Source organism: Prionailurus bengalensis, chromosome C1, assembly GCF_016509475.1.
Source record: "Prionailurus bengalensis isolate Pbe53 chromosome C1, Fcat_Pben_1.1_paternal_pri, whole genome shotgun sequence".
NCBI lineage: Eukaryota > Metazoa > Chordata > Mammalia > Carnivora > Felidae > Prionailurus > Prionailurus bengalensis.
The window spans coordinates 54,083,427-54,096,479 of NC_057345.1; the positions used below are offsets into that span (position 1 = coordinate 54,083,427).

The 13,053-nt window shown below is 41.8% G+C and overlaps 1 protein-coding gene and 1 pseudogene across 1 annotated transcript in view; one reads left to right on the top strand and one right to left on the bottom strand.

Moving 5' to 3' along the window:
• The window catches only part of DNAJC6 (DnaJ heat shock protein family (Hsp40) member C6), a 101,976-nt gene that overhangs the window by 24,156 nt on the left and 64,767 nt on the right, over positions 1-13,053 (top strand).
• LOC122480604 lies at positions 1,376-3,760 on the bottom strand (annotated as a pseudogene).

Sequence of the window (13,053 nt, forward strand, 5' to 3'; positions counted from 1 at the left end):
GCTTTAAAAATGCACTCAAGCCTGTAAAGGATGGAAAATCAGATGATTACACCAGAGCCTTAAACTTGTGACTTATAGAAAAGTGGAGCGTACTCAAAGGGTGTTCTATTGGCAGAGGTGCTGAGCTGCTCTGAAAACAATGGCAGATTCTTTTATTTACAGTGACTAGAGCCTCACAGATGTGCATCAACTGGCAGCAGTCCATCCATTGCTAGCAGATTTGCACATGGTTCCAGTTTGGGCACTTAGGTTCTTAACATAATGTTAATTCAGTCATTCGTATTAAGGTTTGTAACATACCGAAGAGTTCTTAAGCAAAAAAGCGAGCAAAAGCCCTCCACAATCCCAGTAATTAATTGTGGGAATTTGATAGTACATTCTAGACTTACTGTTTGCCTAGGCTCAGCAGAAATCCTTTTGATGTACTTCCAATAACAATAAAAATAACAGCTTGGTGAAATAAATGGACTCGTAGGTGGAGAACTGATGTTCTGGGAAGAGCTCTATCTTCTAATCGCATTGCTCTTTGGCATTGTCCATGAGTATAAACCATCAATGCCTTATTTTTGGTTGATGAAGGGCTTCCACAGACATCATTTTACTTTATTTTTACAACTGCCTTGTTTGCTGAGTATAATTATTTTCATTTTGTGGCTGGGGAGAATGAGGCTCAAAGGGGTAAGTGACTTGCCCAAAGTCACAGCATAGCTAGCAGGTGACAGAATCAGGACTACAAACCAGATGTTGTGTTTATAGGCACAACTTCTAAAAAAAAAATGTAGCTTTAAAATCTTAAAAAACATCAGTGCCACTTTTAGAACAATGGCTTAAGGATTTCTTTTCTCCATGAATATTGCTTCAAATGTTTTAAGGAAATAACTGCAAATTCTGTTCCATACTAACCTTGATAACACTTTCTATAATGTTCCTGGGTCTAGAATTCCTCAGGACTATATGATTTTTCCAAAGCTTCGGTCTTTAATATTGATACCACATTAAAGGCAGAGCCTGGAGAATCATTATTATGGATTTGTTGATTGTTTACATGGCATTTTATTTTTTATTTTATTTTATTTTTTTGGTAGTTTTATGGTTTTATTAATACAGTTTTTTTAATGTCTACTTATTTTTGAGAGAGAGAGAGAGAGAGAGAGAGAGAGAGAGAGAGAGAATGTGAGTGCGTGAGGGGCAGAGAAAGGGAGACACAGAATCGGAAGCAGGCTCCAGGCTCCGAGCTGCCAGCACAGAGCCTGACACCAGGCACGAACCCATGAACTGTGAGATCATGACCTAAGCGAAGTCAGGTGCTTAACCGACTGAGCCACCCAGGTGCCTGTGGTTTTATTAATATAAATACGATGTGCACATAAGCTGTCTATTCATTTTATTTGCTGTGCAGCCTGGCATTGGGGTTGGTGACTCTGATGGCCTGCTGGGCTGCTCTTTCCACAGTGGCTTTGCGGTTCTTGGAGGAAACATTGTGAGCAGTCTCTGTACTGTAAGATTTGTTGCACATCAGCAGCACTTCAAGTCCTTGATGTTGTGGACTAGGAACTTCTGGAAGCCACTGGGCAGCATGTGCTTTTTCTTCTTGTGGCTCCCATAACCAATGTTGGGCATCAAGATCCAGCCTTTGAATCTTCTGTTCACTCTATCGCCAGTGCCTCTGGGTTTCCATAGTTGCACTTAATTTTGAGATATGGGTCTGACTGGTGCCAGATGAACTTCTTGATCCTCTTGGGCTTCACCAGAGGTCTGAGGGTGGCCATGATGCTGGGTAAGACAAGGCTGCCACTTGTGCAGGCAGCACTGAGGAAGAGACGGGAACTGCATGACCTAAAAGAAGACTCCCAGATGAGATCATACTTGCAAAATTTTCTAGGCAGACAGGAAGACTGCAAGTGTAAGGTGCAATCATGTTTGACGCTAGAACTAGGAGAACATAGACTACAAAACCCTTAAGGCTGACAGCCTCTGGCAAGGTGGTAAATCATGTGAGGTCTCTTAGAATGGCTTTTTTTGGGATAAAACACAAAATGTAAAATATGCAGAGTTGTTGCCGGAGAGAAGACAGCAAAATACTCTCATGACAGCACAGGGAATCTCTAAAAGCATGTACAGTGTTCAGAAGAAAGCCAGAGAATGGGCTATTTGGAGAACCGCATGTGGATTCCTGGGACTAGAGCAAGGAGCTGGAGAATTAGGGAGGAATGTAGGAGGTGAGACTGTATGAAGCTCCCAGGTCATTCGAGCTGCTGTTTCCTGGAGCACCTACAAGTTTCTAAGAAGGGCTGTGATAAGATTAAGTTTATGTTTTAATGATGTCTCTCTGGAGAGGACTGAAAGGGTTCCAGACTGGCAGTAGGGAGACTGCTTAGTAGGACACAGGCTGGGGATGGAGGTGGCCTCAACGAAGGCGCTAGCCAGCTGTGGGTTTGTACAAGGTGGGATGGATTTGGTGTCTGCCTGTAGGAACAGGAGGAGGAGACAAGGTTCCGCTCAGATCTCTTTGTATTCACCCATTTTTGACATAAAACCTTTGTTGCCACTGGGGCTTTTGCAGTCAATCAACAGAGTTTTGTTGATTCTTGAACAGAGTCTTTCCAAATAACTACTCCCACCCCAAGCTGCTAATGCCCTTGGGGCTTTTTTAATTCACAGAACCTTGTGGGCAAATGATGGCCTTATTTGTGTATGTCCATATCTCTTTATGCAGGGACATTTTATTCTAATCCAGGAGGAAACATCTATCTTAAGTGACTAACTAGAAGTATAGTGGTTCAGCTTTAGAAGGTGATAGACCTTCTAATGTATATACCATAGAAACACCAAATCACATGTGTTTCTTTAAAGATAATAACAAAAGTGGTAAGGAGGTCTATCACTAAAATTTGAAGGCCTGTTATATATAATTTGAGGCTCCCCATCACCTACATGACAAAATTCAAGTGTCTTAAAGGGGCATACAAGCATTCCATAGCGTGTTTCCTACCTACCTCACTACCCTGTGCTCAACACTCAGTGAAATATTGCTGACTAGTTGATAGTTCAGAAATTAAAAACAAAATTAACATGTTCATTAAGCCAGACACTTTGGGAAATAACGGTGTCCCCAAAAACTATGTCTATCCTTTTATGGAGCTCCTTTTCTAGTAGGCAGAGACAGAAAAAAAAATATATATATATATACACACACACATACCAGGAGGAAAAATAAATTAGAATATGGAGATTGGGAGTGCTACTTTATTTAGGGTGATCTAGAAAGTCTCTCTGAAACAAAAGAACATTTAAGCAGAGACCTGTAGGAAGTGAGGAAGCACGCCAGGTGCATATCTGGGGGAAGAGTGGAATAGTAAGTACCCAGGCCCTGAGACAGCTCTATGTTGAACAGAGGTGCAGTGTGGCTGCAGCAAAGAGACAGGGAAAGAGACGTTGGAGATAAAGCTGGAGGGTGTGCAGAACTCCACTTACAGAGCCATGCAGGCCATTGCAAGAACTTTGATTTTTACTCTAAGTGGGGTGGGAAACCAATGGAAGATTTTAAGCAGAAGAGTAACATAATTTGCCTTATTCCTTAGAAACTTGTTGCTCTTAGTTTAGCAGACTGCAGGGGGGCGAGGGTGGAGGCAAAGACACCAGTTAAGAGGCCACTGTAGTAATTCAGGTAACAATTGATGGTGACTTAGGTCTATGGTTGGTAGCAACATAGGTAGTGAAGAAAGGTGGATTATTTCTTTTTCTTTTTTTAATTTTTTTTTTTTTTGAGAGAGACACACACAGAATGTGAGCCGGGGAGGGGCAGAGAGGGAGACACAGAATCTAAAGCAGGCTCCAGGCTCTGAGCTGTCAGCACAGAGCCCTACCTGGGGCTCGAACTCACAAACTGAGATCACGACCTGAGCCGAAGTCAGCCACTTAACTGACTGAGGTCCCCAGCAGCCCCTTTTCTGTATTCATGTGTGTCTATAAAATATTGCATTATAATTATGGCATGTAATGTATATAATACGTAAATACATACAGCTTCCTAACTGCAAATGTATATAAAAGTAGGAAGGGGAAAAAACAAAAGTAGAAAGGGAAACGCATGTCCTTGTCACTTAGCTTCAACAGTTATTGACTCATGATCAATCTCATTCTTCTCTACCTGTACCCGATTCTCTGGATTATTATGATGTAAATCCCAGCTGTAATGTCATTTCATCTTTAAACATTTCAGTGTGTCTGTAAAATATAAGGTCTTCCTTTAAAAACATTATCACAGTGTCCTCCTCAAATCTAGAATGTTAATAGTAATTCCTTAATATCATCAACTATCCATTGTGTTCAAATTTTCCCAACTCTTTTAAGTAGGAGTCTTATTTTTTCCTTTCTACACTTGAATAAGGACCCAAATAATGTCCACGCATTGAAGTTGGTTGACACATCTCTTGGTTTTCTTTACCTTCTGAAATTTCTTCTCCATCTCTTTTTTTGTAATGTCTTTGTTGAAAAAACCAGGTTATGTGCACTATAGATTTGTTTCAACACCCTGATTTTACTGGCTGCATCCGTGTGGTATACAACCTATTCCTCTGTCCCTGTGTTCCCTGATAGTTAGATCTAGAGGTTTGATCAGATTGAGATTCAGATTAGATTCTTGCAAGACTGTCTCACAGGTTGTGTTTTGTATTTCCATTGGGGGTACATAATGCGTGGTTGTTTCTGTTTTCCTGATCACTGTCTAGTTCCATTTTCTAGGAGTTGTGAAGAGTGAATTCTATCATTTCTTCTCTATTTGTTCGCTGGCATATATCTATGAAAAGAAACTCCCCTCATCAGATATTTGGTGACCCTGAAATACAGTTCATTCAGCAAAGGCAGGAAAAGGCTCAATTCTTTCCCTTTATTTTTCAAAAATAAAGAACTGGTTCCCTAGCCTTCTCCAAGGGTGATGAATGAAGTTTTTCTCTCTCTTTTCCTCTTTATCTTACTGTTATGAACTCCTGTTTGTAAACATATGATGTTTCCATCCATTACAGTTACTGTTTTTACTGATGCTCAAGTAGACCCATCTTTGGCCAAAGCCAGCCTCTTATGTTGGTGTCTGAGTCTTTTTGACACACTGTGGTAGTCATCCCCTCTTTCCTTTCTTTCTAATATCACAAATCAGGCTCATTGTGTACATTGTCCAATCCTCGTTTTTTTGTTTTTTGCTCCAATCTTTGAATCAGACATTTTTCAAAGGGCTCTAGTTCCTTTTTTTTCAGTAGGATTTCCTTTTTAAAAAATTTATTATTAAAATTTTTTTTCAGGAGTAGAATTTAGTGATTCATTACTTACATATAACACCCAGTGCTCATCCAACAAGTGCAAAGGGTCTAGTTCTATATAGAGGGAAACGATGTTTCAGGACCACGTTCTTGTAATGGATGCTCACTGCTACCCAGTTAGTCGTCGTGTCTAGCCTTCTTCAGTGGACAGAGTTAGAAACAGATTTTTTAAAAAGATAAAACACATCATGGATTACTTATGATATTTCCAACTCAAATTCAGGATTGTGGAATTTTACTTAATTCAATCAGTTTTTTACATCATTATGTCTTACGTCTGTATCTCTTTTCTCCCGTTCAAAAATCCTGGTTCTCAGTTATACCAATATAATTACCTATTTTGCCTTTTGCCATAATTTACAGTCACAGAATAACAATACCAACACTACCACCAAACCAGTTTAAGGTTGTAAATGGTTGTTTGGTTGTTTTGTCTTGTGTTTTGGTCTGGATATATTTCACTTTAAGACAGTTACTTTGTGTCTTCAAGTCATTTGAGGTAGTTTCTGTCTGTGTGGTTATTGGGCTCATTTGCCTCACTTTGCTCTCACTTTTTAGGGGTTGCTTTTAAATTCATGTTTGTAATTATATATTTACTTAGTTTCAAATTCAAATCTATCAAAAAAGTTGTATTCAAAGAACTCCAGCTTCTATCCTTGCTCCTTATACCCTGTTTTCCGCTCCATAGGTAGTTTTGAGTTTATCTTTTCCTTTGCAAATATGAGGCGTGTGTGTGTGTGTGTGTGTGTGTGTGTGTGTGTGCATGTATTCATTATACATCTATATATAGATATATAGATATATCTACATACATATCTACGTATCTCCTGTGTATAACATTGGCCTTCCCACGTGGTATATACTCTTTTTGTTTATGTGATCGGTAGACTGGCAGCAGCTTGATGGCAGAGGGATCATGCTTTCTTCTGTTTTCCCACCACCCAACACAAAGCCTTTCCCTAAGTAGCAACTTAATAAATACGCAAGTAAATGAGTAGACTGGGTGCGACACTAGGTTCTTTTATGGGTTTTGTGTCTGATTTTCAGAATAACTCCACAGGGTAGATGTTGTTATCCCCTTTTACAGATGAAGAAACTGAGGCACAGAAAGGTTCAATCAGCCTATCTAAAGGAATAGCTAGTAAATTGCTGAGCTGGAGTTTGGACCCAGGTCTGTCTGATGCCAGAGGCACGCAGCCCCACCTGTTGTCTAGGTCTGGATCTAGGTATATTCATTCAAGAAATCATTGTGAGACACTGTCAGCACTTTGCCTTTATTAACTGTGTGACCTCAGCAAGGAAGACTGCCTCTTTCTGTTTCCACATCTACAGAACACAAGATGGTAATATTATGTACCTCATAGGGTTGTAAAACTTTTAGAATAATCCCTGGCACATAGTAGGCACTCAAATGTTAGCTGATTTTGTTACTGTGTATTTTTACTAGCAGGATGCCAGAATATTCTCTGCACTGTGTATGCAGTCTTGTGTAACCCACCCAGCTGGACTTCTAGGAGCTTACAGTTAGTTAAAAAGGTGAGATGCAGATGTTTAAAGGTTACAAAAAAGGGCACCAAGGGAATGGTCAGTTTGAGATTAGTGCCAAGTGCAGGGAAAGAGCACAGAAGGAGCTAGCAGCTGGACAGTCTGTTACATAACAGCCCCCAGCAGGGCCTCCCAGACAGAAATAGAAAACAGGAGCCAGGATCCAGATTTGAATGCTTTTGTTTGACCAGTGCTGCCCCTGGTGGCAGTTAAATTTCAACTCCGTGTCCAATTTGGTAGTGCCCTACTGGTTCCTTGCCTGGTAGCGAATTGCACACTCATGTTGTATAGAGTCTGTGAATTATGGAGTCACCAGTGTTACGAGACCTTGTGGAGCAGCTGGTCCCATCTCCTGGTTTTACAGAGGAAGAGATTTTGTCCAGAGAGAGTACGCTGTCTGCTTCAGGGCACACTGGTATTTGGAACTTGAACTCCTTTGTTTCTCCTCCTGAGCCAGAAAATACAGATTCCCAAATGCCTGGGTTCAGGCCAGTGAGGGAGTGGACCCTGATGTGGACGTGCATGGGAGAGTGTTGGTTCCACCCCTGTGCTGTGCCCATCATCCTGTCCTTGGCCAGTCCAGGCTTCCACCCCTGTGACGAGCCCAGTGACAGTGGCTGCTGAGGGAACAGTTGGGAAGCCCTAGGGTGTAGCCATCTCTGGTGCCTGGTTTGTGTTGGACAAGGTCTTCCTGGGGCCCTTTCAGATGTACCTCCCCCAAGCACTGTTGGTGATGGCACTGAGACTTCTACTCTTGTGTCGAACAGGGGAAATGAAGAATGTGGTAGTAAAAGGATGTGGGATTTAGAGCCAGGTAGACCTGATGCGTGTTCTTATGCTGCTGTTTGTTCGATGTGTGACTTTTATCCAATTATTTAACTTCAGTGAGCCTCGATTTTCTCCTTTTTGTTTGTTTTTTTTTTTTAATTTTTTTAACGTTTATTTATTTTTGAGACAGAGAGAGACAGAGCATGAACGGGGGAGGGGCAGAGACAGAGGGAGACACAGAATTGGAAACAGGCTCCAGGCTCTGAGCCATCAGCCCAGAGCTCGACGCGGGGCTCGAACTCACGGACCGCGAGATCGTGACCTGGCTGAAGTTGGACGCTTAACCGATTGAGCCACCCAGGCGCCCCTATTTTCTCCTTTTTGAAATGGGTATGATAATATCCCCTTCAGCAGGTTGCTGTAAGGTTTCACATATGGTAGCCTATTTGAAGCACCTGGCAGATAAAAAATGCTCAGTAAATGATAGCTCCTTCTTCTCTCCCCTCTCCATTTCTCCCTCTTTTCCCTCCTCTCCTCCTTCCCTCCCCCCTCCTTCTCCTTCTCTCTCTTTCTCTCTCTCTGTGTCTCACTTTCTCTCCCCCTCTCTTCCTGCCTCCCTTCCTGCCTCCGTCTCCCCCAACCCACCTTCATTTAAAGCTGCTTATCCTCAGTGAGGAAGTTTGGCATACTAGGCTTCTTATGTTGGGCAGGTTATGTAACTTTTGTGAGCCTCATCTCAATACCTGTAAAGTGGGATCAACTCAGCCTTTTTTGTAGGGTCCCTGTAAGGGTGAAATGAATCGGTGTGTGTGAATCATGTGGCTTAGATCTGGGACACAGGGGGAGCCCAGTGAAGATTAGTTTCCCCCAGGGTTGCCACATTTGCATGTACCACTGTGCTATATACAGGCTTTTGCCAGTGGTCAGGTGGGGACTGAGATCAGATAACAAAAAGCTGTTATCACCCTTTTCCAACATGTAAAGGTTTTGTTTAAGCTGGCTGTAATCTCATTTCCTCCTTGGAAAGAAGGAAACCAAACCTTTCAAATGCATCCACTAACCCACTCTTTTACCATTCTTTGGGTTTTGCGGAGGACATATTATTCATGATGGAAGGCCACCTGCTTTCAGCCTCTCATGTTGTCCCTCTTTGACCAAGACTCTTTTTTTGTGGTTGTCAGTGCCTGTCTTTGAAATCTCAGAGCCTGTGAACTCTGATTATGTTATCTGGGATCTAAAAGGCACCAAGGGAGACCAGGCACCGCTAATGATTTATCCTCTCTCTCAGCCATAGCCTTCTCAAAGAAGGCTGTGACCATGGGTTTGCTAGTGCTAATGTGCTTTTATACCTCAAAGCACCTTGACAATGGGTAGTGCTAATGTGCTTTTATACCTCAAAGCACCTTGACAAAGTCTGTAGAATGGTTCTCTGGGGAAGATAGAGAGCATGTTTGCAGGTTAGCTCTTTGAGCTCTTACTCTTTCCCTTTCTGGGTGCCCTGGCTGCCATTTCTGGAACGCTTGTGCCATGTGGTTGGTGAACACAAGAAGCAAAGTCTGAGTAGCTTTTGACCCTGAACACTGTGTGTGCCTGTAGGGTGAGTAGCATTAGGCGGCTAGAAGGGGCTATTTAAGAAAGGGCATTTTTTTTCATTGAAATATATTTGACATATAACATTATGTAAATTTAAGGTATATAGTATGTTGACTTGACACATTTATATATTGTAATATGATTGCCATTATAGCCATAGCCCTTGTATCATGTCACATAATCATCATTTCTTTTTTGTGACTGAAATAATTAAGTTCTAGTCCCTTAGCAAGTTTGATTATAATAGTGTCATTGTCTATATTCACCATGCTGTGCATTAGATCTCTAGGACCCACCTACTACTTGTTGCACGTTTGTATCTTTTAAACAACAAATGGAAGCATTTCTCTACCTTCTCTACCTTCCTGCCCCTGGTAACACCATTTTACTTTCTGTTTTTATGAGTGTGGCTTTTTTTAGATTCCACATATAAGAACATCTTTTTTTTTTTAAGTTTATTTATTTATTTATTTTGAGAGAGAGAGCAAGACAGGCAGAGAGAGAGGAAGAGAGGGAATCCCAAGCAGGCTCCGTGTTGTCAGTGCAGAGCCTGATGTTAGGGCTTGAACTCACAAACGTTCAAGATCATGACCTGAGCCAAGTCAGGCACTTAACCAACTGAGCCACCCAGGTGCTCAAGAAAAGAACATCTTAAACCACTGCCAGCATCCCTTTATATGATCACCAAGGTCGCATGAGAGACCATAAGCACAGCTAGACCTTGGCTTTCCTCTCCTATCAAAGTCTCAGAAGGCAGTTTTCATTTATTTGTGCCTTTTCAGCACCTGATCTTTCTCAGTTTTTTCCTCCTGAGTATCTGGTGTTAAAAGATATCCTTCGATTATACCAGAGCACACATCAGGCCTGGATCTGGCTTCTCTATTCTCCAACAGTGTTTTCCGGTTTGACCATTTCCTTTTGTGTCTTATGCTTTTAACAAAATATCATGAGATGAACATGGGCTTTGGAGGAAGGCAGACTTGGGGAAGAGCTGTGGCTGTGTGACCGTATTTCTGTCTTGGGTCCTCAGTTTGCACATCTGTAAAAGGGGGATAGTAAGGTTTACCTGGCAACATGATGTGAGCAATAAATGAGATAATGGATATAACGCTTGTAGGACCAATTCCCAGCAATCAGAAGGTGATTAATAAATGATAGCTACTGCCATTTTTTTTACCTTGCAGAGCTTCAGAACAATTGCTACAGGTTTAAGAGTGAAGTGGAGCTCTTGATTTCTTGATAGACTTAATTCAGTTTGATTCACTGGCCTGTTTTGCACTGTTTACCCTGGTAGGTGTCTTACTGGGTGCTTGGTACAGAGATACAAGCTACGCACTGTCTATGTTTTCACTAGGCTTTTCTTGCTGACTCTCAATTAATTTGTCTTGTTGCAGCTTCAACAAAGGTATTCCCCCACCCCTCCCAGTAATTCTAAGCAACTTTGTCTGCTCCTTTGAAGGTTAATTTGACCTTCAAGCCTTTGGGGACACTTGAGGACCACTCACCTTCCAAGTCTCACCTCCCACCCTCTAACACACCCTCCACATCCTCCCACTTCCCCAAGGAAACAGCATGATATCCTGGTTCCAACACATACCACAGTTGGTGCCTTAGTTAGTCACCATCTTAGAGTCCCCTCCTTCTCTTCTATAGAGGAGACTATAATGCCCATCTCTCAGTGTTGGGTGAGGATTCATGCCTGTAAATCTTTGTCCTAAGAGCAGATGGACTCACATAGACCAGACTGCAGGAAAGAGATATACAAGAAACCGCAGCTGCCAAATGCCAAGCAGAGACAGAAGCTACTTTGAACTCAGGAAGGTCCTGGGTGTATAGTGACTTGTCTGTGATGTTTGTGGTGCCTTTTCTGCAGCCAGCCAGCAGAAGAGAAGCACATGGCTCTTTCCCGTCCCCTCCAGGCTCCTTATAGTAGTGGATGGTGGCAAAGATGGGATGATGGTGGTGGTACTTACTGAGCATTTCGTGTGTGTGTGTGTGTGTGTGTGTGTGTGTGTGTGTGTAGCAGTTAAAATTATTATCTCAAAATTAAGGTTCAGAGAGGTTACATAGCACCCTTGAGCGTGTAGAAGACAGGGAAGGTAGCTGAAATGATGCCTGTGGTTCCTCCAAACCTGACTTGAGACTCTTTTCATGGTTGGGTAGCTAGTATGCCAGGGAAATACCAATTTTATGTCTGTCTTCTAAGCAACAGCCAATGTTTGGCTTAGTTTTCACTGGTGTATTTCAATTGTCTTCCTGCGGGTAGAGAAACATGTCTTGGAAAATTTAATCTAGCTGCCAGCGCTATGCCTAGAATTCAATTAAGTCCATAATTTCCAATTAATGGGCCTTTATGCCAAGATTGAGGTCATATCATTAATCTTGCTTTTATCTTCGGCTTTCCACTGTCATGATTTATAGTGAAGTTCAGCCAATCTTGTCAGGGTTATAGGAGCATAATTAAGCCAGAAAGGCAGCCAGAACAGCTAGTTAAGTTAATAGTTAATAGTTAGTTAATAGCTAGTTAATAGAGCCAGGAGGGACCCCTTCCTTTGCTTGGTAAGCCTGTCTCGGGCAGCATGGATTTCCAACTGGATTTCCAACCATTTCCTGGATTTCTGATCTTTGTTTAGTTCAAATCCCCATGTGGTAAAATCTTCAGACAGGGAAACGATTCCACTGTCCCAGTTGGTGATCCATTGTGAGCAGTGTTCTAGTTAATTTAATGCCACCACATATACTTCCACCTTAAGTTACCATTTAAGTGTAATGAACAGTAGGCTTTTACAAATGGTGGCTTTAATCTTTGTGATGATTCTATGAGGAAGGTGTCATAGGCTTTTTCTTTGCTTAAAGTTTAGACAGATAGTAAATGGCCTTTCCACTAAATTGGTGGAAGAACTTGGCAGTTCCTACATGCAGACCATTCCTAAGTGCCTGTGTCTCTCTTTTTCTCATGGTTGTTTGCCCAGTAGGATCTTGCCCACTTTCCCCTATGGGAAAAAGAAGATAGGCATGCATGGGCAAATACTACTTACGATTGCTTTCCAAGTGACAGATGCTTTAATGACATAATGTCATTATCTCATTTAAACCTCATAACACAAATTGAAGGAAGATATTATCTGCTCCCTTTTACAGTTGAGGAAACTGGGGTTTAGAGAGATTAATTAGTCTGCCTATTGTTACACAGGAAGTAAGGAAGGTCAGTGTCATGAATCCAGATTTGCAAAAGCTTAGCTCCTTTCAGTCACATCATTTGTACCAAATGCTTCTTCATTTTTCCTTGTTCTCTAGGAGTGCTTATTGTTGGGTTGACACTCTTTGGGATAAGTAGCACATAGAGGGCCATTTTTTGAAAGCAGAAGGTCCAAAGAGAGGTTTGGAACCAACCTACTGTCTAATAGGTAAGCGTGTGCTCTTGAGATTTAACCCACATCTGCTGTGTGTCAAGTCCAGACCCAGGTCTGTCCAAGTACTGGAAGCCAAGCCCTGTCATTGCCTTTGATTGAATTTGCAGTGTTTGGTTTTCCTACACGAGAGGGGAGTGGTCAGACCTTTATGAGAATGTCTTCACAAGCCAATTCCATGCCAGGTGCTTTGTCCTTGACAGTAGTGAGACAGAAGCGTTGTGGGTTTTCTTTGCCCTTAGGTAACAGATGTTCCTCCCAATGCTTGCTGTGGTTTGGTTTTGTTTCTTTGCCTTTTTTTTTTTTGCTTTGTTTTGTTTTGTCTTTTGTTTGTCCCAGGATTCACCTTCAGAATGTTTCTGCATTCTCTATTTAGTTAGCATTTAGATGTGTCCTTACTCTGAGTTCACGTTAGCCTCATT